The sequence below is a fragment of the Palaemon carinicauda genome, chromosome 11 (assembly GCF_036898095.1).
Source record: "Palaemon carinicauda isolate YSFRI2023 chromosome 11, ASM3689809v2, whole genome shotgun sequence".
NCBI classification, from domain to species: domain Eukaryota; kingdom Metazoa; phylum Arthropoda; class Malacostraca; order Decapoda; family Palaemonidae; genus Palaemon; species Palaemon carinicauda.
This window is the reverse complement of record NC_090735.1, coordinates 51,205,495-51,231,979: the sequence shown is the minus strand read 5'-3', so window position 1 is coordinate 51,231,979 and position 26,485 is coordinate 51,205,495. Positions and strand designations below refer to the sequence as shown.

The 26,485-nt window shown below is 45.2% G+C and overlaps 1 long non-coding RNA gene across 1 annotated transcript in view; it reads left to right on the top strand.

Annotated features, from left to right (window-relative positions):
- The first annotated feature begins 1,711 nt into the window (after positions 1–1,711).
- Positions 1,712–26,485, top strand: part of LOC137650014 (uncharacterized) — a 467,050-nt gene continuing 442,276 nt past the window's right edge. The window contains exon 1 of the long non-coding RNA XR_011045901.1: positions 1,712–1,790. This is a non-coding gene — a long non-coding RNA (uncharacterized lncRNA). The remainder of the gene's footprint in view (positions 1,791–26,485) is intronic.

Sequence of the window (26,485 nt, the reverse complement as noted above, 5' to 3'; positions counted from 1 at the left end):
TTAGCGCAAATTTATTTGGTTTGGTGCATTTTCTAGTGCATCTCTCTCTCTCTCTCTCTCTCTCTCTCTCTCTCTCTCTCTCTAATATATATATATATATATATATATATATATATATATATATATATATATATATATATATATATATATATATATATATATATTGTGTGTGTGAGTGTGTTTCTGTTTTTATGTGTAGGTTACGGTGCAATCAAATTAAATATCCCAAGTTAAGTTGAACTTGTTCTACACTCTCTCTCTCTCTCTCTCTCTCTCTCTCTCTCTCTCTCTCTCTCTCTCTCTCTCTCTCTCTCTCTCTCTCTCTCTCTCTCTCTGTGAAATTTCTGAAACCATAGTTGTTACTCGACACTATGATTTCGGTGCTACTAGTTTTGTAATATTTAAAGTAGTTTTACTGAAAATATCACTTGTTTATTTTTCATTACAAATTATTTTTCATGATAGAGTATATTCCTCATATTCGGAGTTGATAAAGTTTGATCCTGTGTGGCAATTCTTCAATTCTTTTACAAGGCAATAAGTGAAGGTCTACGTAATTGGACTGTATATCAGCCGTATCATTCGTATGACAAACCCGTATCCAACATTTGCAATAATTGCACTGTTACCCTTGACTTTGTTAATATTAGTTCATCTTCCATGAGAAGTATATAATCACCAAAATCCTTATACAAGGAGAAAACTCCTATCATATTTCTGGCGCATCTCAGGCCTCAATCTAGCCCATTTATGGCTAACACAGTTAGCAACACCGCTTATAAACTGTGTTGTCATTACATCTGAAAAATGTCTTTACTAGATTGGGTGGAGAAAGTGAGTTGGTTACATTTGTGTTATAGAGGACATTTTCATGAAATTTACATAGTGATTAGTAATATAAGAAATCACCATCTCCTACGCCTTTAAACGGAAGGACCTCTGTTAGATTGTGCCAGTCGTCTCTATCTTGAGCTATTAATTCAATACTTCTCCATTCATCATCTCCAACTTCACGCTCCATAGTCCTCAGCCATGTAGGCTTGGGTCTTCCAACTCTCCTAGTGCTTTGTGGAGCCCAGTTGAAAGTTTGGTGAACCAATCTCTGTTATAGTTTCATTTCTATAAGAAATAATACAGTGCATTTAAGTCTGGTGTAGAGTGTATCGCCATTATGCCAATTTAGTAGCGGCTACTTAGGATAATAAAAGGGCAAAATTTGTTTTACCTGTATTTTGAATGTATCTGGTGAAAAGCTTATGTTTTCCACTTCAAACTGCAATAAAGCCTAATCATTATACAATGTCAGGTTTCGTTTTCCATCAATCATCAATTTTGGTGGATAGTCACTCGGAAATTTCTTGAACTTCCTTTTTTGGACAATTTTCACAGCTGCTGAGGGCCTTAATTACATATACCTATACATTTCTTTTTTTATAGAAAAGGGAATCTTTGGCTAATCTTAAATGACATAGAAATACAGTAAAAAGCAGCTTTCATTTTTTCTTTTTATTAAACCTTTGAGTTATTTATGTTTATCATATAATGTATATCAAATTCCATATTAATCTTGACAACATATGTTTTCCAGATAATCATTTTACCGCCTACAGATATCTACAAAAAATTTTCAGCAGATCCTCATCTTCTGCAGAAATAAATGTGGCAACACTGAGCCAGACTGCAGACTGCAGAGTGACTGTGACTGTGGATTCCTAAACGCTGTCGCCATAGTGGCTGTGGTTGCCCCTCTTTCTGTCTTAATTAGGCCAAAGTGAAAATTATGATATTAGGTAAGTGGGTTTACGTATAGGGCTAACATGCAATTTTGAATAGGAAAATTGGACACGAGTTGGATCAACCGCCATTTGGTTTCAATAGAAAATAAAATTTGGTAAACAATGCTATAATAGAGCTAGACAGCCTTGTTTTTTTCCTTGCTGTCAATGTGTTTTTGAACCTGGAATATCGCGTTTCCATGTTTGAAGCGAAAACAAATCACGGTAGTTTAGATTATTCATGTACAATTCCGAATTTAGTCATTGAAATATGTATATGTTATACAAGTCCAGTTTTTAGCGTGAATCTCTGGTAGCCTACTAGTAGCCTTGATCTTTCCCAACTCTGTATGTGGCACTCCTACGCAACAAACGAGGCTGTTAATGCCCCCTCTTATCTCTTCCCGTTGGTGCGCAGTGCCATCATTGCACCTCAGGAGATGCACTACAGGCAATACCCAAGTGATATTGTTGTGTTCCTTCATGTTTCATGATTGTCTTTGGTATTTGTTTACCAGACCACACTCTCCATATACTGCCAAATTATTCAAAGCTATTGTTTTCCTCCATTAATTTTTCATAATTTTAGATAATTCGCCTCGTGGGAAACAAGATGAATTTAAAAAAAAAAAAAAAACTAGAATTATAAAAAAAAAAAAAAAAAACTAGCCTGGTTTCTTCACTAAACAACATGGAACTGACATGAAATTGAATGTATTCACATCCTCTTGACATTTCTTGGCAAATCTCTCTCATATAAGTAACTTTAGATGCAAGTGATCAGCTTCCTCATAACAGATTTTCACACTTTCCCTTAGTATTAGAATGTGGCTGCCATTTGTAATTTTAGATGCATTTTTGTGCTCTAAAACATTATTTCACCAGGGAAGCCAAACCAGGAGTACGAGCTTGCTAAAGGTTCCCCAACTAGCCTAACCTAGCATGTGTCTTTACCTACTGGGTGACTTCCCCTGTGCCGCCTCCTAGGGCACTGTGTCTTTACCTTATTGTTTGGAGGTATGTAACCAATGTTATCCATTATCCTACTCTCTAATTATGACTACTTGTTTAATTCTATATCTTGACAGTGTTAGTGGTAATATATACCAGGTCATTTGGTAATTCTATTCAATAGCTCCGCCACTAATAATTTTGATATTTTTTTTCCTGGTGAATTACTTGGTGCTTTATCTAAAGCTGACTTTTTTTTTTTTTTTTTTTTTGAGGAGGAGGAACAATATTTTTACCGTATTTGTTAACCTTTCCAATCTTGGGGGACCCCCAGTGGGAAACCTGGGTTTCTGGGCGGGGAATGAATTAAAGAATGCGTTTTAACATGCAAATAATGGCACATGTAGAATTAGCAATAAACAGGGTCACCATCTAAGCTAAACAAATCACCTAACCTAACCTAGTAGTCGTATCCTTACCTAGCGGGGTTGCTTGGCCCCCCCCCCCTTCTGCTACCCCTCCCTTACACAGCCCTATTAGATATAAAATAGCCTAAATCCCATTGTGTATTTAGTTAGGTTGGAGGGTTAAGGTGAGCTGCACCTTTCCGACTCAATACCCAGTGCACAATAACCTCACAAGTGAATGAGCACCAATCATTTTTAGTTTTGTGAGAAATTCCGAATTAATTTTTAACAAATTTAAAACTTAATTAACACCAATTTAATTGCATACAAGTAAAAAATTCGATTCTATATCTAAATGAGACTTTTCAAACCAAGTTCCCTTGAAAATGGATGCATAAAAAATACACCTTTTTTCACATTTCATAACACTGTGATCTTAATAGTATATTATTCTTTCGATGTTACCACAATAATCCTAAACAAAATCTTTATAATTTAGATAACAATTGAAACAAGAACTTGGGACAGTATTCACTGAAATTGAGGTCAAAGTAGATGTTAAATGAGAAATTACACCAGAAGTTGAAGGTTCACATGCCTCCATGGCTCTCAAGAGACTGAAAAATTAACTGTGGAAATTGTGTGAAAAGTGTCAGTTTCCTAGTAAAACTGTGACCTGATTGGGTATTCAAGTCACATTTTGTTAAAATGCTAGTCCCAAGTAAAATGTGGATAATTATCATTGGTAAAAAACTATGACATTTAGCTGACATCTTGCTATGTAGAGAAGAGGAATTTGAGAGAGTTATGAAGTCGAGGGACTTAGTTTTTTCAGGTGGGTCAAATTTAATTTTGATTTTTAAACCACATTTAGACCTAGCGCCCCTTAGATTTATATACCCAACGAAATCTTGGACTTCAATCGTTTTAATGAAAGTACTTAAATTTGATAACTTGCTGGCAGAGCCATTGTATAGGATTACCAGTCATTTATATGCTGTAACTTAACCTTACCCAAGTAACATAATTTAGAGAACTGTGTCCGCCTCACTTCATGGGGTAGGCTTCACACACATACACACACACACACACACATACATACACACACACACACACACACACATACATACACACACCCATACACACACACACCCATACACACACACACAAGTGACTTTGCCCCACTTTTCCTAATACAGTACGACCTACTGTCATCATCATCATCTCTTACGTCTATTGACGCAAAATACTAAATAAGTTTAGTATTTTGGCAAAGTACCCTAGGTCGTTACTCGTGACCTACTGTACTATGCCAAAATACTAAGCCCTTGGTAAACCTTAATAAGACCATGTAATTCCCCTTATTTTAAATATTTAGTAAATAATTGTTCCTTGTAGCAGTTCAGTAAGTGGTGTTATGATTATTATAAATTACCTAAATTGATTAAGCACCCCTCTAATACTAATGATTCACATGGCAGCCACCCAGTTACTTTAGGAGGAAGATTTAAAACTTGACTGGACTAAGGAAATATCCGAGTACTTCAGCTTTTAAATTTCAGTAATTTTATTTTATTGAAATTATAACGTGATAATTACGTCAGAAGTGAAACAGGAAAGAGCCCAAAAAGTGCTTGATGACTATTGCACGATACTATATCACCACCTTCCTAAATGATAACAGTGTGTGATACAGCTGTACTGTTCACAGTTTAGTTACTTGACTTAAAATTCACTTACCATAAATTCTTGACGAAACCCTAAAAACGGCCAGCACTCTACCATTTCTTATTGCAAATTCTGTGTTAGTAAGAAATTAAGTTCATGTTCAGTTTTGATTCTATTAACATGCTTTCATTCCCAAATACGTCAACTGTATGTTTTTCAGAGTGCTTATTTTTGTTTTACTGTAGTCATTCATTGTGGGGGATTAAACCTTTTTGTTTCCATATTACCATATAGTATACTGTATGTAGTTAAGCTTAACCCAAAACAGTTTTTTATGGTATGGTGAAAACAGAAAGTTGCATTTGTAGAAATAATTTAAATTGCATTTAAAGATTAGCAACTGCAATAATGATTTTGTGTACAATTTATCTATAGCACAATACACATTCATCCAAATCTTACTTAAACCATGTTACATAATACTGGGTACTTGGTCCTAATGTAATCTCACCTATCTTAACCTAGAGAGCCTGTGGGTCCAAAGTGTAAAATGTTGAGATGTGTCCTAACCTTACCTTATCTTACCTTAGTATGGGGTCTTAACCAGACAAGAACTTGAATCCAGAGAGCCGCCTAAAAGAAAGCATTGAGCATCCCCCCAATCCCCTTTGTATGGTGAGTGCTGTCATTTTCCTTTCTCATTGCAATGTAGGTATTACTTACACCCCCATAGGAGCTCCCACTTTTCAACATTCTATTTAGGCCTACGTCTGTTCTTGTTTTTATTCATCTTGCTGGCTCACCTCTTTTAACTTTCTAATCATAGTGCAATTGTGAGATTATTTATTACTGAAATTACACTCTGGCACTGATCAGCTCCTCAGAGCAGAACACAAATGTCTTCCTGTTAAAAAATCTTAAATTGTGAATATTTGTTTGCTTATGCAGGGTGCCATTTGTCATTTAAAGGGATTTTTTCTTATTTGATGTAGGTAGCTGCAAGCAAAATCTTTCAAATAAATATACTTGGCAAAAGGAGTTTTTACAAAATAGACAGCCAATGTTAAACTGAATGATCTGGTGGTGAAATTTGGGAGGAGTCACATAACATCCCATGTAAGAAGGCAAGAGAATTTAGGCAGTGTTAGTGGAAAACTACAGTAGGTAATGATTGCATGATACAGTAGAAAGCACTGCCAAGATTGCTTGTGCAATCAGCCATTATCACCTTCCCAAGCACAACAGTTAACTCAAAATATGACAGTACTTATTAAATCCTTAGATATTTAAGTTATAACTTGTAAATACAACAGTACACTACTCTTCATTTTATTGGTGACTATGTAAGGTATTTCTTGCATCCCCTTCATATTCTATACACTATAATATATACAAACCTTTTTAAATATTAAACTTAGCCGGTGAATATATAATAGCTGACGTCTCGGACGGCTCGACAGAAACACAAAAACTCGCGAGCGATCGCCATGAAGGTTGCGGGTGTGCCCACCAGCGCCGACTATCGGCCAGATACCGCATATTCATGTAAACAGCTCCAGTTCTTCTCTGTCGGTCTTGTCGACAAGTTGATTCCGCTCGCTGTTGACCTGGAGTTTTCGTCATTTTTGGTGAAGTACTTCTTTTTGGTTGTTTTGAGCTTTCGCAGTGACAGGTGTTTTTCTCTTCAATTAAAACTCTTGAACCCTTTTTTGATAGTGTTTATTGTTGATGACTTTGGATTTGTTTTGGATTTTCTTTGACTGTTCAATATGGCTGACCCTTCTCCTATCCCTGGACCTAAATTTCGCAAATGTAATGCTAGGGATTGTAACAAACGTCTTCCCAAGGCCTCTCTCGACCCACATACCGTGTGTTCTAATTGCCGGGGTAAAACCTGCCAATTAGGAGATCGGTGTGATGAGTGCGTGGTCTTGTCGGAATTCGACTGGCTAGAGTTTGATAAATATTCTCGTAAGCTTGAGAGAGATAGGGTGAGGAGAAGCTCCTCTAGGTCGTTGGAATCTTCCTCCTCCCATGCCCCTGAACCTAATCCTTCCCCTGTAGTAGTTGTTCCTGAACCCTCTACTAGCACTCATGAACCTTCCATGCGGGATATGTTGCTTGCCATTCAAGCTTTGGGCGAGAGAGTTGAGTCCTTAGCATCGGACCGTAATCAACTCATGTCGGATGTGAATTTATTGAAGTGTCAGAGTGCCAAATCAGAAAATCGTGGGGATAAAGTGATAAGTGCGCAAAGTGTTTTTAGTGTTGCGACCGAGGGTTTGTCTGTTCGTGCTTGTCGTTCCCCTAGTCCGAGACCTCTTTCAGGCTCCCCAGCACCAGGGAGAAGTAATGTTGTAGGACTTAAGGGGATGAGAGGCTTTAACCAACGTACAGACGTTCCCTCTTTGGTATCGGGCGTGTCTCGTCAAGATCGCCCCTACCATAAGACGAGCGAGGCTGTTTTCTCCTCGTCTTCTGAAGGCTTCTCGCAAAAGAAACCTTGGCGCAAGGTTTCTAGACCCTTGAAGCGGAAGTCAGTCCCTTCAGGACAGGTCCAGCGTCCTGGCTGTAGCCATTGGGACAGCTCTGACCCTTTGCAGTCGTCGGAAGACTGTTCGCCGATTAAACGTAAGCGTAACACGGGCTCCGAGAGTCTCAGTAAAGGCAATGTTTTGCCGACTCAGACGTTACCATCGTCTCGGCCCGTCCCGACTCCCATTGATCCTAAATGGGTTGTCCTGCAGGATATGCAGACTAAGCTTGCCTCCCTTATGGAGGAGTATACCGTTGAGCAGGTTCACGATGATCCTCGCCGTTACGCTGATCAAGACTCTGGTCGTCAGCCGCCCAAACGAGCTTTTACTCGTCCTTTTGACGTTATGAAACGTGATGTCGGTAGTTTGTCACGTCAGTCACGTGACTTGGATCCTCACTCGCTGCAGTCCCGTGTTGACTTTCAGCCGCTGCCGCAGCCTCGTGTTGACGTTCAGCCGCTGCCGCAGTCTCGTGTTGACGTTCAGCCGCTGCCGCAATCTCGTGTTGACTTTCAGGACGTTCGCCAACCAGCTCAGTTGCCTCGTTTTGACGTTGAGCGTCAAGCACCGCAATCAAGGGTTGTTTTGACTGCTCAGTCTAGGCAGTCAAGGCAGTCTCGATTTGACGTCGAGCGTCCATCAACTCCTGTTGTTGTTGCTGGTCAGTCCTTTCAGCAGCAACATGATGTCGCTTCCTTGACTGCTACTGCTGCTCCTTTGCTTGTAGACTTTGCCTGTCAAGCATTGCCACCGCGGCAGGTCTCTCCTTTTCTTGAGACTCGACAATTGTCGGACGAGGTTCCTTCAGATGAGGATGTTGCTGATCCTCCGCCTATTGATATTCCTTTGGGTGTTTTATCAGACGGAGAAGAGCCTAAAGCTGCTCAACCCTCTATGGACTTTAAGAAAATCATGATGATTTTTAAGGATCTTTTCCCAGATCATTTTGTAACTTCTGCTCCTCGTTCGCCTCCTTCAGAGTTTGCGCTAGGCCTAGCTACTTCGAAGCCTTCTTTTACTAAACTAGTGCTCTCTCGCTCTTCTAAGAGGGCTTTACGTTTGCTAGGCGACTGGTTGGTTACCAGGAGGAGTTTGGGGAAGACAGCCTTTGCTTTCCCTCCTTTTAAACTAGCTTCTAGAGCGATCGTCTGGTATGACACGGGAGAAGTTCTCGGCTTGGGAGTCCCTGCCTCTGCCCAGGGAGACTTCTCAAGCCTCGTAGACTCTCCCCGTCGCCTGGCCATGAGACGCTCTTAAAGTTTGTTGGTCCTCCTCGGACCTTGACCATCTCCTTAAAGGGGTTTACAGGGCCTTCGAAGTTTTTAACTTTTTAGATTGGTCTCTAGGAGCATTAAGCAGGAAGATCTCGTCGGCTGACCAGGATGTTTCCGTGCTTATTATGTCTTGCATGGACAAAGCCATCCGTGATGGCTCCAATGAGCTCGCCGCTACCTTTACAGCTGGAGTCCTGAAAAAGAGGGAGACTCTTTGCTCGTTCCTTTCGGCAGGAGTGACTCCCTGTCAAAGGTCGAAGCTTCTCTTTGCCCCCTTATCAGCTGCCTTGTTTCCTCAACAGCTGATCAAGGACATTGCGGCTTCGCTGGTGCAGAAGGATACACACGACCTGATGGCTACTTCTGCTCGCAAGGGTGCTCCTTCATCGTCTTATGTCATGAGACCCAAGATCGATACCCCAGCGACTAGGTTTATCCCGCCCTTTCGTGGCAGAGCCCCCAGCAGGGGAGGCGCCCGTGCCGACGGTAAAAGAGGCAAGAGGAGAGGATCCAAGTCCTCCCGTGGCAGAGTCTGACTGCCCACGTCCTCAGACAGCGGTAGGGACCAGACTGAACAACTTCTGGCAGGCCTGGGAGAAGAGGGGTGCAGACCAAGAGTCTGTGTTGTTGCTCAAGGAGGGGTACAAAATACCTTTTGTACGCAGACCTCCTCTAGTAACAGTTCCTTTAGACCTCTCTCCCAGGTATCGGGAGGAGTCAAGGAGACAAGCTCTACATCAGCAGGTGTCTCTGTTGCTAGAGAAGGGAGCGGTGGTGAAAGTCTCGGACCTTCAATCACCGGGATTTTACAACTGTCTCTTCCTAGTACCAAAGCATACAGGAGGTTGGAGGCCAGTGCTGGACGTCAGTGCGCTCAACGTTTTTGTTTTAAAAACAAAATTTACGATGGAGACCACGAAGTCCGTCCTAGCAGCGGTCAGAGAGGGAGACTGGATGGTCTCTCTCGACCTGCAGGATGCGTACTTCCACATTCCTATACTGTACACCCAGATTCTCAACCGTATCTGAGGTTTGTTTACAGGAATGTGGTGTACCAGTTCCGAGCACTGTGCTTCGGCCTCAGCCCTGCTCCTCTCGTGTTTACGAGGCTCATGAGGAATGTGGCAAAATTCCTTCATTTATCGGGAATTCGAGCCTCCCTGTACCTGGACGACTGGCTTCTCAGAGCATCGTCCCACCATCGCTGTCTGCAGGACCTTCAATGGACGTTGGGTCTGGCAAAGGAGTTGGGACTGTTGGTGAACTTAGAAAAGTCTCAACTGAATCCCTCCCAGACGATTCTCTATTTGGGGATGGAGATTCGCAGTCTAGTTTTTCGGGCTTTTCCGTCTGCCACCAGGATAGAGCAAGCCCTGCTCAAAGTCCGCCTCATGCTGAAAAAAGACCGTTGCTCAGTGAGAAGTTGGATGACCCTCTTAGGGACTCTGTCATCCCTGGAGCAATTTGTATCACTAGGGAGACTTCACCTTCGCCCTCTCCAGTTCCATCTAGACTCACACTGGAACAAGAGCAAGACTTTGGAAGCTGTGTCAATCCCGATCTCCGAGCCAGTAAAAACGTGCCTGAACTGGTGGGACAGCAACATAAGTCTGCGAGAGGGTCTGTCCTTGGCAGTCAAGAACCCAAACCACGTGTTGTTCTCAGACGCGTCGGATTTGGGTTGGGGAGCGACTCTGGACGGTCGGGAATGTTCGGGTCTTTGGACGTCGGAGCAGAAGAGCATGCACATCAACTGCAAGGAGCTGTTAGCGGTTCACTTGGCCTTGACGAGTTTCGAGAGCATTCTTCGAAACAAAGTGGTAGAGGTCAATTCGGACAACACCACAGCCTTGGCGTACATCTCCAAGCAAGGAGGCACTCACTCCTACACACTGTTCGTCATCGCAAGGGATCTCCTCATCTGGTCAAGAAATCGAGGCATCTCCCTGTTGACAAGATTCATCCAGGGGGACTTGAACGTCTTGGCGGACTGTCTCAGTCGGAGAGGTCAGGTGATCCCCACAGAATGGACCCTCCACAAGGATGTGTGCAAGAGTCTTTGGGTGACTTGGGGTCAACCCACCATAGACCTCTTTGCCACCTCGTTGACCAAAAGGCTCCCGACCTATTGCTCTCCAGTCCCAGATCCAGAGGCGGCCCACATAGATGCCTTTCTACTGGACTGGTCTTACCTGGACGCGTACGCATTCCCGCCGTTCAAGATCATCAACAAGGTACTGCAGAAGTTCGCCTCTCACGAAGGGACAAGGTTGACGTTGGTTGCTCCCCTCTGGCCCTCGAGAGAGTGGTTCACAGAGGTACTTCAATGGCTGGTAGACGTTCCAAGGAGTCTTCCTTTAAGGATGGATCTCTTACGGCAGCCCCACGTAAGGAGTCTTCATCAAAGCCTCCCCGCGCTTCGTCTGACTGCCTTCAGACTATCGAAAGACTCTCAAGAGCTCGAGGTTTTTCGAAGGAGGCAGCCAGAGCGATTGCGAGAGCTAGGAGAGCTTCTACCATCAAGGTCTACCAGTCGAAGTGGAAAGTCTTTAGAGACTGGTGCAAGTCATCATCCATTTCCTCTTCCAGTACCTCTGTAGCCCAAATTGCAGACTTTCTCCTGCATCTGAGAAATGTTCGCTCCCTCTTGGCTCCCACTATTAAGGGCTACAGGAGCATGTTGGCTTTTGTGTTCAGACATAGAGGCTTAGATCTGTCCAATAATAAAGATCTCCAAGATCTCCTTAAGTCCTTCGAGACCTCTAAGGAGCGTCGTATGGCAACTCCTGGATGGAACTTAGACGTGGTCCTAAGGTTCCTAATGTCCGACAGGTTTGAGCCATTGCATTCAGCCTCCCTGAAGGATCTCACCCTCAAGACGCTTTTCTTAGTGTGCTTGGCTTCGGCTAAAAGGGTCAGTGAGATCCATGCCTTTAGTAAAAACATCGGCTTTTCTACAGATAAAGCCACATGTTCGCCTCAGCTTGGTTTCTTGGCCAAAAATGAACTGCCTTCTTGTCCTTGGCCTAAGTCGTTTGATATACCTTGCCTATCAGAGATCGTAGGCAACGAGCTTGAAAGAGTACTGTGCCCAGTTAGAGCTCTTAAGTTTTATTTAGCTCGTACCAAATCCTTACGAGGTGGATCTGAGGCCTTGTGGTGCTCAGTTAAGAAGCCCTCATTGCCTGTCTAAAAATGCTTTATCGTATTTCATTAGATTTTTAATCCGAGAGGCTCATTCTCACTTGAGTGAAAAAGATCGTTGCTTGCTTAAGGTCAAGACGCACGAAGTAAGAGCGATAGCATCTTCCGTGGCCTTTAAGCAAAACAGATCTATGTGAAGTATTATGGATGCGACCTTTTGGAGGAGCAAGTCGGTGTTCGCTTCATTTTACTTAAAAGACGTCCAGACTCTTTATGAGGACTGCTACACACTGGGTCCATTCGTTGCAGCGAGTGCAGTAGTGGGTGAGGGTTCTACCACTAATTTCCCTTAATTCCAATATCCTTTTAATCTTCTCTTGAAATGTTTTTAATCTTGTTTTGGGTTGTACGGAAGGCTAAGAAGCCTTTCGCATCCTTTTTGATTTGGCGGGTGGTCAAATGTCGTTTCTTGAGAGCGCCCAGATTAAGGGTTTTGATGAGGTCCTGTTGTATGGGTTGTCGCCCTGGATATAACAGCTCCTGGGAGTCTTTCAGCATCCTGAGAGGATGGCTGGGCTTCGTGAGGAAAGCGGACTAACAAGGCAGAGTAATCGTCAGAGTCAGCTTCCTTACCAGGTACCTGTATTTATTTGGGTTTTGTTATGATATAACTGTCAAAAACTCTAAGCATATACGCCTTTATTGTATTAATACTGGTCTCTACCCACCACCATGGGTGTGAATCAGCTATTATATATTCACCGGCTAAGTTTAATATTTATAAATGATATTTTGATTATAAAATAAATTTTTGAATATACTTACCCGGTGAATACATAAATTAAAGGCCCTCCCTTCCTCCCCGATAGAGACCCAGCGGAATGAGAAGAACTGGAGCTGTTTACATGTATATGCGGTATCTGGCCGATAGTCGGCGCTGGTGGGCACACCCGCAACCTTCATGGCGATCGCTCGCGAGTTTTTGTGTTTCTGTCGAGCCGTCCGAGACGTCAGCTATTATATATTCACCGGGTAAGTATATTCAGAAATCTATTTTATAATCAAAATATCATTTTCGCTATTTACATTGGAGATATATTTCTGTGACAGTTGAAACCAGCCATAAGATTTTTAAGTGAGGTGTAACTATCTACCTCTAGTTAGCAGGTGGTACTTGCCACCTCGTTCACACTCGCACTAGTAACAATACTCCACGTTATTTTGGCTCGTGGGTGAATAGACATTCCGTCTCTCTCCCGTTAACCTGTAATAAACTGAATTTGACTCCGTAGAGGATGAATAAGTAGAAAAATGTTCATCTGACCCTGGACTTACCTTAGGTGTGTACACCGTCGCTTCTAGCGAAGCGGCATCATCCTCCACCAGGGGACCCTCTTTCGTTGCCACTCCTACCTTCTTTGGGGGGATTCGGGTCTCCTCATTTATGGAATGACTTTTGAGAGTAATACAGTTAAGAGACAAACCAGGAGCGCTCTCAACCTCAGCAGGGCTTGACCATGGTCGTCCCCTTCAAGACTAGAGGTAATGCACCGATAGAGTTCTTGTGCCCTTTGTTTCAACACATTCTGCTTCTACTCGCCTTTGTTCCTGTTGTTCCGGCGTAGGAATGAGAGCAGTTGCAGACTAGTTCCCCTCGAAGTTTCCAGTCCGGGAATCCCTTTTTTAGTGAACCCAGACCTACAACTAGGGCTTAAGCTCATTGATGGTAAGCAGAGTGTGCTGCTCGGAGGTTTGCCTCCAGGTGTTGGTCAGCCTTAGCATGCCCAGGAAGGACTCCCTTCACCAACTGCAATTGTAGGGCAGCCATCCCATTCTGGGGAAGACTCTTTGCCCCTCCTGGCAGTGTTGGGTAATTATCTCGTTCATGGGAAACGTGCCCTTCATCAGAGTTGTCCCCTCCCCCCACAGTGGCCTTTCACAAGCCTGTGCTCAATTCATCGATGCCTTGCTATTGCTCTTCAGAGCATAGCGTCTTGGAGCTAGACGATGATGGGGTTAGGTCGCTGCTCGCAGCTCCCACCCTTCATTGTTGTACCCTCGGGGTACAAGATGGTGATGTGTACGGTCGCTGCCTCTTCCATCATGTCCTCAAGGCACAAAGTGTCTCAAGTAATTTCTCTTTCTGGGTCATTGCTGTCTGTTGGCCACTTGCGGTCGCTACCTCTCCCATCTGCGAGTCTTGCAGGCTATAACTCTTTGGGATTATTGTCTACACCGTGCTCATTGGGCACAACAAAGCTCATAGAGTTTTGTGAGGCCAGGCTCTTGGGGACCTCCGCCTCATGGTTTCAACCTCTCAAGAGGGAGAACCTACTGTTCTTCTAGTTCATCCCAGCCTTATTCTTCTCTTTGTTAGCAAATACCTCCTCTGATAGGAGTTCATAAGTACCGAGCTTCATGATGTGTTAACTTATGTTAGCAGACTCAGTCTCGCAGAGAAGTCATGCTCAGTGTTGCGTACTCATCCACTGAGTGCTAGCGATGTGGTTGGGAGACCTCCTCTGCCTAACGAAGGTATACATGCAACCCAGATTGCTCACCATAGTGCTCATAGTGAGTTGGTGGGTTCCTACACGCCAGTGCACATAGCTTCAGCTTCTCTGTTGTGCTCGCCAGTGCTCGCCTCAACAAGCTATGAGTTCGCAAGACTTTCCTTGCCAACCTCCTCTGGGAACCAGGCTAGTGTTTGTGTTCTCTGCGTACTTGGGCAGATAAACTCATGCATGTGGGACTATTATTTTTCATAAGAGAGAAACCACCCAACACTAAGCGTAGCTAGGTGCTCAGGCAAAGCTCAGGCAAACATCCCTTTGATGAATTCTACGCAACTACAGATGCTCGATAATGCCCCCATGATAAAGGGCAGGTACGAGTTACTGCCGTTGCGCATGCGCGCTTGCCCAAGACAAAACCCGCAGGAGTTATTGCCGTAAATGGGAATGCCTACCGACCGCTTGCAGCTGCCGCTTGCCACCATTGTGCCCTGGGGCGTATCGAGTTTTGGGAGCACAGTGAGTCTGGTTAGGCATAATCCTGCGAGGTTATTGCTGCAGATAGGAATGCTTTCTGACTGCTTGCAGCTGCCACATTCCACTGTTGTTCGGAAGGTAACGAGTCTCATAAGACAATCTTTTGGGGCTACCATCTCTGGCTTCTCTTCCCTATGTAATAGAGAGCTCATTGGAACACTCACCTGGTGTCGACTTCTGACCAGTTGCAATCTCTCCTCACCCCTTCTCGCCCTCAGGGCACAACAGTCTAGTGAGACAACCCTTCAATTTTAGTTTCTTAAACCTCTATTCCCAAAGTGATAGTCATATTGTGCTTAGTTTTATGAATGATAGCAAGCAAGTATTCGCTTACAGGGATGCTTGTCCCACACACACAAGGTGGGTGGGCAAACGCATACTACTGACGAAGGTCTGATTGCTTTGCTAGTTGTATGTACTTTTCGTGGGTTTTATGCATGCTCACAAACATGTTCACAGTGCTACGAATCGTCAACGATCAATTCCTATGAGCCCATAATGTTGCGCCTCATCACACACTTTATTCCTGCAAGTAACTTCATGAGCTCCGTGAGGGTGCTCATACATGGAAACATGTTTATGATGCTCAGCCCCCCCCCCCCCCCCGTTTTTCAGCACTTATCCAGAGTCAGAGACACACAACTGCATGCAGGCAAACAAGCTGTTACTGCCGCCAACAAAGGCAGTTCACTTCGCTAGTTGCATGTGTTACTCCCATGGCCGGATGCACACTCGTGAGGGATAGTAAGGACTACGTACCATCATAAAATTTGGAACCTCATTCTAATAAATCATTAGATCTCTTCCTAATTCGATGGTTGTATTCCTTGGGAGGGAGTCAGGTTATTCATGACCCTCTTACCTTACCGTAACCAGACATAGGTAGTTTGCCCTCGAGTAGATTCCTACCCCAACATCTCCGGATTGTTTGTCTAAGAATTGAAAGTACTTCTTTCTGATGAGGAGTCTTTTTCTAGAAGGGCATCGACAGATTGGTTTATGATCCTGATAGCTTCGCGGTGCCAGCAAATGCAATAGCTCCTAGACCCTACCTTGCTCACGGAGGCACCGATGGAGCTAGTTCCACTCCCGGATTCACTCAGGAAATCACATAGAGCGAGGCATTTCACAACCAGTTGCGAGGAGAATGACAGGTTACCCCAGGGAGTTGTCTTCTGCCGTCTACCAAGCGAAGTGGTCTGTCTTTTGTGGTTGCTGTCGGGGAAGGGATATTGCTCCTCTCAGTGCCACTATCCCAGTGATAGCAGAATTCTTACTGTACCTCTTGGAGGAAAATCTCTGCTCAGTCTTGGCAGTGAAAGTCTACCACTCGACCTTGAGACTAAATAGCATTAGCATTTCTGAGACGGAATTGTCTCTCCTCATACAAAGTTTTGAGCACACCTGCTCTCAATCAGAAGCCAGACTTGCAAAGGTCAGTGAGCTACATGGTCTGTACTGCGATATTGCCCATTTGAGGGGAGAGAGGCACACTTAGCTTTGTCCTGGGGTGTAGCTAAGACTCAAAATCTGGCTGTAGCAGATCCTAGATTAGGGCCGTTCCTGATTGAGAGTCTCCGTTCTGTAACTGATATCCCATATCAGCTGTTACTATTGCTTGTGAGGCCACTGAGGAAGTATCTCAAATGGTCTTGAAGTCTTTAAACCTACCTACAGCTCGCCCATCTCCAGCTCACAGCTAGACCTTGAGACAACTCTCCTATTTGCCACTCTCCGATCGCCAGCTAACCAGTTGCCAACTTGCCGATTGTCAGCTCGCCGATCGCCGCCTCCCTGGTCGTCAGCTTGGATACTTTGCCTTCCCAGGTAAAGACACTTCCGGAAAGATCCCTTCTGTCGGAGACCCTTACCGGTACTTCATTGACGCATGGGCTTCCCAAGAGTCTTCGGAGAGTACTCTAATCTAGACGGCGTCTTCTCACCTCTCTTGGTCTTACGCTATTTCGGTAGCCCTCCCACGTAGAGTTGAAGGAGCTGCTCCCGAGAGTCTCTCTTTAGAGAGTACTCCCATCTAGAGGACATAGGTCATTTTTTCACTTGTGTGTTAGGCTTATGCCTCTTTGGTAGCCCTCCCATGTAGAGTTGAAAAAGTTCAATGCAGATTTTGTTCTGGGAACCTAACCCAACACAACCCCAACAATGACTGGGGTAATGCGCGAGCGCTAATCTTAGCGATTAATACCCCTCACCTTTTGGAGTTAGTTCGTTTCTCGCAAACAGGGTTTCTTTGGTTTTTGAAGTTTTCATCTTCTGCGAACTTCGAAGAACCCGCATTCATGTAGCCAGGTTTCTTTAATGAATTCGGCATGTTCGTGGATGTTCATCCTTCATGAACGTACGTTCTTCACCTACACTTCGTTCCTACTACAGAATAGTTTATGGGCCATGTGCCTCAAGGACCAGGTTGCTGCTTCAGCTACTACCTCCTCCCTTGTTTCACCAATAGTATAGGATTACCTTTGCATGGATAGCAACTGTGTTAGTTATGCAGTCTCCTGTAGCAAATTGGATCTTGGACGTGGTTGTGTAGGCAAATTCTTTGAATACTCCCCCCCCCCTGCGTTAGGAGGCACAACCTCATGTGGTTACCACCCCCCTCATTCTCTCATTCTTAGAGAATTTAATTCAGTGCAGTCTAACGCAACATCTGAGGCAACTTAATTAATTGCTAGAATTCCGGTCAACCCTGGGATGGGTAACCTTCTATAACAACAGAGGTTGTTGGCATCTTGTGTTCTCACGGTCTTCGTCGGCCTATACGCCCTCGGACCTTCATGTGAGCACCTTCAACCTCTTTCCCGGAGAAACATATTTGCCCAACCCTTCACGATACTGTGTCATTTTGTGAACTCGGTCAATGGCTCTTTTATGTAACCGGAGCCCTCCCTTTGGCCGCAGTTGTTCGAAAGGATATCTTCCTTTCTCACCCTAGAGTGAGGTATTTTCAGTAATGGAAAAAACCCTCCTACAGCTCAAAATACTTGGGTCATGTTTTTTGCCAAGGACAGAGTCCACATCCAAGCCACAAGAGATACTCATTTGTCTCTTCCATCCTCCTTTAAGAGTTGGGTTGCGGTCACTCTTTATCTTCACAATCTGAACATTTGGTCTCGTAAGAAGATGCGGTTCATTAAGATACTGCTGAGATTCTTTGGTCACTTCTTTCAGAAGTCTCCACTTTTAGCCTCTCATCTGGGAATGAATTTAATCATCTATCCCTGTCATGCAAGGGGAAGGCTCGCGATCAAACAGACAGTTAGCCCCTGGCTTCCTGTACAAGATCGACCACTAGGACTGATACTCCTAGTTCCCTTTTTGGGGTTTTTACCCTAAGGTCAACCTTCCCCCTCAGGATCAGCCTCGTTTCCGAAGACTTCGGACGACTGGCTGAACCTAAGAGTCTCGAGCTCCGCCGAGACATCTCCTCGAGTTAACCACAATCTGAGGATTGGAGTAATCTTAAGAGAGACCCAACTGTCATAGCGAATACGAGTATCCATAGACATGGTCATCAGCCAGCAGAAACTCCCACAGGTTCAACAAGACTGCATCAGTCTCCGTCGAATCCAACCTCTTTAGGAACAGCCAGATCCCAGGTCCTTCGCCACCATGGATCTTCCTTTCCTTTGGTTCTCTACGAGATCCAAGCAAGAGGCTATCCTGATTAGGAGGTTTAGAATCTCATCCAGGGAGTCGATTTCCTTGGTTTTCCCGGATTTAACGTTTCCCATGGAAGCATCAAAGAAAAGGGGGGGAGCACATACGGTACCACCTGTCCTCAGGACTATGGTCCGAGCACGAGTAGTACCATCTCTTAATGTCCTAGAAAGGCATCTACTTCTCTTGGGAAGATTTACCTAGGGTGACGGTTGTGGTTCATCTGTTTTCCCGTTCATGGGAAACACTTCCTGCTCCTAAATGGTCTCCCCTTAGGGGGATCCTGTCAATGGGTTTTGAAATTTAATCAATCAACCCGTTCTACGGGATACTTCCTCCTTTGCCCTCTGTTCAGAGGCCTTCCTATGGGAAGCAGCATGGATAACAATGACAGGCATTGATCTTCTTCCTGAGGAAGAAAGACTGCGTTCACCTATTAGGCTCCCTTTTTATTTTAGGGAAAATTACTTCACACCACCACCGAGCAGGTCTCTTCGGCAGTCTTAACTCATTAAGAAACTCGGCTAGCACACCAGACTCGTCTTGCCTAACAGACCTATCACGTCCAGTGATGAGTCTACAACATCGGAGAACCCATTGAGGACTTCCTTTACGACTAGATGCTGCGAGGTGAGGATCGTGTAAGGCTTCTCTCTTTTCTCGTGGGTGTAATTCTGCTAATAAACCCTCAAAATTGCTATTGAGAGGAAGGCTGCTCCTAGACTTAGGGGACGGGAGTCCATTGCTCGTTCCTCGAACATCTGACTGGAAGAATATGCCTTTCTTCCTTGTCTCCAATCATCGCTCTTCAGAGTTTGAGCCTACCTACCCGTAGTCGGGTAATAAAGTCCCTCTATGGGGCATGGGTCGCTCCCTTTGGTCCCAGGGGTGCCCCTCAATGACCCAGGACCCCTACACATCAGAAATTCACCTGATCCAGAGGACAGGTCTCTCCTGGTGTTACCCTCGACCAAGAGAGAAGGTACACCCTATGGGTCGCTCTCAATGTCTCTCACTCACGGCGAAGAACCAAGTAACATCCATCTTTTTTCCAGACAGCTCGAACCTCAGATTCAAGCACTCTGGACTGGAATCTTCCGTATCGTGATCAATGGCTATTATGCTAGTGATTAACTTGAAGTTATACCTCGAGGAAGATACAATAGCTCACCCCAAAGGTTCAGCATGCTTCCCCAACACTAGGAGGGTCAAATTGTTCGTGACTGGGACCCACGGAGTCATATACCATTCACTGAATCCTTCTCCTTCTCCTCCTTATAGAGGTGACCCAGAGCTCATTACGTTTTAGGGTGGAATTCGCCCGTAACTTTCACAAACAGTTACTTTGTGACGCAGGCCATGCCACTGACAAGGTGAAAGCGTTTCTGAATTCACATCCCCCCTTTCCTGCAAGAAGTGACCCACAGTAGCATGCAGACGTTCACCATTACCCCTGTTTTGGCTTCAAAATAAATGGTTTATAACACCTCGATCTCCTTGATGGACAAGTAGTAGATGGTGAGGGCAGAGTTAACCAAGGATAAGATTGGGATGAATGATAAAGAATGACTGGCTTTCTCGTTCTTTCATCTTCCTCCACCCCACTCTATGATACAACAGCTCCAGTTGTACTCTGGAAGGCTGAGCTCCACTGTCTGCTAGTATAACCATTTCCCTAGTGTAACCTAGTATAGGTTAATATACTTATAGCGTCCCCATACCTCTTGGCGAGGTGGGATTGGTTACCATCCTTGGTTACGTCTTAGATTCGTACGCTTCTGAAAAGGTGTTTCATAGACTAGTCACACTGCTAGCATCAATCATTGACTAAAATTGATCAACCCGCTAACTGTGCTTTGCACGTCTAGTTTAGTGAGGTGCCAGGGTTTCTCTCTGTTACACGCAGAGCATACGAGAAAACTAATGGTCAAAGACCAACCAGTTGGTCAGGACTTCCGCCCTCCTAATGGGCGAGTCATCCCTATTAAATAGTGTAAGGTTTGTTAGTGGAGGAAAATATAACAAATCTGGAAGTAAATTGTATCTTTCCTAACGTACAAACCTTTAGCTATTTAATCAAATTGTCCTGCCTGCAATCAAAAGTGATCAGAATCCACAGGTGTGTGAGAGGGCTGGTTACCTCGACTACCCCTCCTCCCCCCTAGTTAGCAGTAGGGTAGTTCCACCTCGCTAAAACGTCTTATGGCTAGTTTCAGCTTTGCCGAAAGGATAATCCCATCCATATTAAATAGCTAAAGGTTTGTATGTTAGGAAAAATACAAATTACTTCCATATTTGTCATATTTGGAAATAATTTTTATTTTTCGTAACTATTGTATACAAACCTTGAGCTTTTTACACATACTGGTCCCACCCTCATCTTCCCCCATGAAGTCCTGTGCAATATCAAAATGCTATTTGTTCCGTTACTGGAATACAAACCTACGTTATTTATTAGGGGCTATTTCTTTTAGCGAAGCTGAGAGGATGAGCCATTAAAATTTTAGCGAGGATTAAGTACCCATTCCACAAGTTAGGGGGGGGGTAGGGGGTAGTTTGCTACCGCTCTGGCTCACACACCGGTGATTTAGCTCACTTTGCTTTTAGCTCTGATGGTGTACGGTCATTGCCGTTCTTCATCCTTCGCCTATTTTTGGACTGCCATTAATTACTTTTGTTTGTACTTTCTCTTTGATTAGTGTGTGTGTGTTGACTTCTGCGACCATGCGTACTTGCCCTGGACTTGAAGGTCGGCCCTGCAGAACCTTCATATCAGCTGTGGACACCGATTGCTACACCCTTTGTCCCCTCTGCAGAGGTCAACGGTGCAATAGTAACAACAGGTGTAGTGAGCATCAGGAGTGGTCTGCCTCCCAATGAGAAAGGTTTGGGCGACAGCAGAAGAAGAAGTCAAAGCGGGATATTTCTCTTTCGAAGGTTTCTTTGAAAGGGGAAAAACCTCAGACCTCTTCTTCTGCTTTCCGACCGTCCTCCGAAGCTCCTGCTCGTTCGGTTTCTTCCGGGAGACCGTTGAGTAGTAGCGTAGATCCTATAATATACTGCCAACCCCGGTCCTCAGGAAATGGTGTTGCTTCCCCTAGTAAAACGACCCCACCTCTCCTCCCGGGTGAGGCCTTATATCTGTCTTCTTTTTTACTGGTGTCGTCATCCTTGGGGCTTCCAGGTTCGCCCTCAAAGGACTCCTTGCTGTGCTTCTTCATTCGTGGTGCTAGTGCGCAGCTATCGTCGACTTCGGAGTTAGATCCTCTGTCGTGCGTCGACGTTGTAGTGTCTGAGATGTCTTCTGTGGCCGCTGCAGACGCCCCTACACCTTCAGATTCTCCAGCTGTTGCTGCCAATCTGTTCCTCCATTCCTGTTCATCCTTCGAGGGGAACTTAGTCTTTCTTCTGTCTCTCCTGTGAGTGTTTCTTCTCCTTGGGGAGTTCACTTATAGAGACTCCTCTGTGGTGTACTGCTGCTTCTAGAAGTCAGCTTGCTGATCCCCGGCCCTGAGAGGGCGTCTTCGACGCAGAGCTCGCCCTCTGCTTCACGTTAGAGGTGGCCCTTCACCATCGGTGAAAAGGTGTCTCTTCGGCTCTTCAGGCTCATCTTCGAAGCTGTCTCCCGCAGAGGAGCCTCCGCTTCAGTCGTCTTGAGGCCCTCGACCTTCCGTTCCTGGACCTTCTGATGACGCAGCCGCTAGTCCTCAGACTTTGGCCCTGGACTCTTCTGTGGATCGTTCGCAATCCCTATTCGGAGGATGTTCGCCCTTTCAAAGGGCACATCCCTGTTCCAGACCATCCTTCATACCAACCTGCTGACCTGCCTTTACCCTTCCTGTGTCCTGTTCATCATCTGCCTGCTCATGTTGCACCTCCAAAATGTTTAGCTGCGCACCAATGCTCTCCAGCGTGCCAGCGCCCTTCAGTGCACCTTCACCAGCATCACATCACCTCCCTCCAGCACTTCAACGCTCACAAGAGTGTCATTGCTATCCAGCACATCAGCACCCTTCGGTGCATCAGCACTCGCCTGCTCGTCAGCATTTTCAAATGCCCCAGCCTTCTCATGATCGCTGGCACTCTCCAGCGCATTCTTGCCATTTTGAGGACCAGCGGTTGCCACCTCGCCAGAGCACTTTCGCTCTCCAACTCGTCAGCGTTCCCCTGCGCAGCTGTGCTCTCCTACACGGCAGCACTCATGCGCAGCGACCTTCTCCTGCATGTTAGTGCTCTCCAACTTGCAAGCGCTCTCCTGCACACCAGCTTTCTCCTATGCACCAGCACACTCCTTGTGCCAGCGCTCTCCAACTCGCCAGCGCTCACCTGCGCACCAGCGCCTTACTGCGAGCAAGAGCGCTCTGTTTCGCCAGCCCTCACCAGTGCGCCAGTGCTCTCCTGCGCACTCGTGCCAAACCTCAAAGCAGGTTCTCCCGGCTTCAAAACACCATAAGCATAAGGAACTTCACAATAGAGATTGTGACAGGTCACCATCACCCCATTCCCCTCCCCTCAAACGCATTACAGCGCGACCATTGGGGAAATGGAAAGGAGGCTCCATAGAAGGGTTCAGGATCCCGAAGATTCGATCTTCAAAGGTAGACCCACCACGGCAAACATCGTTAGAGACTCTTCACAGGGAACCTTTGGTCCCTTTCCCTTCAGGGGATCATTTTGACAGTGTATCAGTCAGCAAGCAGCCTGGGCTCATTTCCATGGTAAGAACAGTAGTGCAAGCTTTCCGGCCTGCCATGTCATCTCGCTCTTCAGTGACCTCCCATTCAATGACACCAGCAGATCTACTGCGAGGAACCTTGGCTTCTCCCCTGAAGAGGAAAAAAGGAGTGTCAGATGCAGTTACATCCCCTAAGGTTAAACTAACTTCCGTTAGGCCTTTAAGACCTTTCCTCCCTGTCTCTCCCGCTGGACACTGTCCTACCTCACCTCCGCTGAGGAAGTAGCGCTAGGCTCGGACTTCCTCCCTTCCACCTTCTGAGGAAGTTTCTCCTCGCACGGAGAGTTCTTCACCACCGACGGAAGTCAGGAGAGACAGTCAAATCCGGCCTTTGATGCTTGAGTTCTACCTCCTTTCTCGGAAGGAATCAAAAGACTCCAAGGCTCTTCCAAAGTCCTCTTCATGGACCTCCAGGCCTACAGGAACCACTAGTCACTCCAGGGATGCCCGCGAACCACCCCGAGAGGAGCTCTCTGGTGTGGAAGAAGGAGACTTTGTTGCTAGTTCCACTTTGGAGGGGGAGCAGAAAGAGTCAGAACATGCTTCCTGTTAAGTTCTGATTCTTATTAGTGTACTGAACAGGTTTACCAACCCGAAGATGCCCCCACGAGAGGGCAAAGACACAGTCATAGACCGTTTTCTTGGCACTCAGAAGCCCTCTAGACCAGTACAACCTTGCCCTAGTCTCAAGGGCTAAAGGGTGCCCGGGTTAAGATGCCCAATAGCCCTCCGAGCTCTCCTTCTCCCAACGTTCCAGCTCTACCGCCAAGCTTCTTCCACCTCCTCGCCTCCCACAGAGGAGATATTTTGAGATTTTGGACGAGCCTCATCCAGCTCTTTGTCTCCATCACTCTCTGGAAGAGATCACCAAGGGAGTCTTTCTAGAAAGGCTCTCTAGCCATCAGGTCTCGTTCTCAGCATCTGAGATCCTGAAGCAGGAGAAGGTCACGAAGTATGCCATGCAGGCTACTTCGTGGTTTGATCTGTGGTTGGGGACCCTGGGAATCCTGGTTTGAAACGAGGATTTCTCCAAGGAACGCACCAGTAAAGCGATGGAAACTTTCTTTCTTTCAGGCACTCGCACCATCGAGTTTCTCGGCCATCAAGTCTCGAACTTATGAGCGAACACCACTCTGAAAAGTCAAGATGCAGTGTCAGAGAGATTCCATCAGCAGGTCCTGAATACCGAGATCGCTAGGCTCAGGAACTTCTCTTTAGAGGGATCCTTTCTGTTTGAGCAAAAGGACGTTGGACATGTTGACGAGAGATGGAGGAAGTCCCACCAGGACTCCCTCCTCCATAGGTGTTTGACATCCAAGCCCTATAAACCACCAGCTCCTCAGCAGTCCCAGCCAACGAAGATCGTGACGAACAAGAGAGCAGCAAAGACAGTGGTTTTTAAAAGCCTTTTGTGACCAAAGAAGGGAAAGGCACTAAGTCCTCCAGGGAAGGAATATTTCCTGGAGGGAGCGGCCGAGGCCGCAAAAGCTAGGAAAGCCATTCGCCCCGCTGTGGCGGGATGTTGTAAAACAACCCCCACACCCTTGAATCACTCTAAACAGACCAATGTCTCCTCAATACAACCTTTCCCCTTACGTTATCAGCAGCGGGACTCTTGGACAAAAGGACAAAAAACAAAATAAAACATAACCTTAAAACTATATATTTCTTACTAACTATAATAAATCCAACCAAAACCATCCACATTCAAGATACTTAAAACTAATCATAAACAATATTAAATATAAAAACGTAACACCATTCAAATAAAAAAACCCTAACAAACTTAAAATTACCACACCCCAAAACCAATATTTGTTTATGTGTGGACCTCTTTATCCACACTAGGGCCAACAGTCCTTTTAGGCCAAAGCCACAACTCTCTGGCAGACGCAACACTGGCACAATCTGCTATAATTGCCTCACTTAATTGGGCAGTCTATATCATCATCATCTTCATCATCATCATCAATAACAGCAATCGAAATCGTAATTGTAATAAACAGGCCAGGTCGTCAACAGTTGGTCAATCCACTAGAGCATTCTAAACACAATCTAAGTTCCTTAAGCAAGCCAGGTCATCAACAGTCAATTTCACATTCAAGTGAACTCTCTCCAAAGGAGGAATCACGGCCTGCAGAAATAAAAAAGAAAAACACTTACGAACACTCCTAACTAACTGAACTATCGCACTATAATCCAAGATAAATAATAAATTGTTCCTATCATTCACAATCACGACAAGCAAAGATGAACAAAACTGTACTTACTGTTAAAATGAATAATCACTTCCATGTTGGTAAATAATAATGATAATCCAGCATTCAAATCCCAAGAACTGACCCTTACAGCAGTCAAATCAAAATAAGCGTTTACCCAAGACATTCACCACTGTCGTAACCTAACTAAAAACAAACAAACAATCTCATTTATACCAACAGTCTTTCTCACCACAAACAATCGATACACTAACTACCTCTCTCTCTCTCTCTCTCTCTCTCTCTCTCTCTCTCTCTCTCTCTCTCTCTCTCTCTCTCTCTCTCTCTCTCTCTCTCTCTCTCTCAGGATTTGGCAAACAAAAAAAATAAAAATAAAACAAAAATTAATCCTCCACACCGCTTGTCCACCAGTGGAGGGGGATACCTACAAAGTTGCTGGGAAAGGTGGAAGCAACTTGGTGTGGAGCCCTGGACAATCTCCATTATTCGTTCAGGGTATCACGTCCCGTTCACAACATCTCCCCTCCCCTGATCAGGAATCCAGTGTCAGTAGACTCCTTTGTGATGAGATCAGCAAATGAACTAGCCCTCTGGGCAGAAGTCTAGACCCTGTTGAAGAAGGGCCCTCTCCAAGAGGTCCTCGACAAGTCCCCAGGCATCTTCAGTTGATTCTTTCTCGTGAAAAAGGCGTCTGGAGGCTGGAGACCCATCATTGACCTCTCAGCTCTGAACAAGTTTGTCAAGCAAACTGTTGAGCATGGAGACAGCATACGCAGTCAGACAAACAGTAAGATCATGGGACTTCATGTGCACAATGGACCTAAAGGATACATACTTCCAGATCCCTCTCCATCTGTCTTCAAAGAAGTACTTAAGATTCAGCCTAGACAACAGGAAATACCAGTTCAAGGTGCTGTGCTTCGGTTTTTCCACAGCAGCTCAAGTCTTCACCAGTGAGTTCACCCTAGTATCATCTTGGGCACTCAGGATTGGCATCCGTCTCATCCGTTATCTAGATGACTGGCTAATCCTAGCGGACTTGGTGTT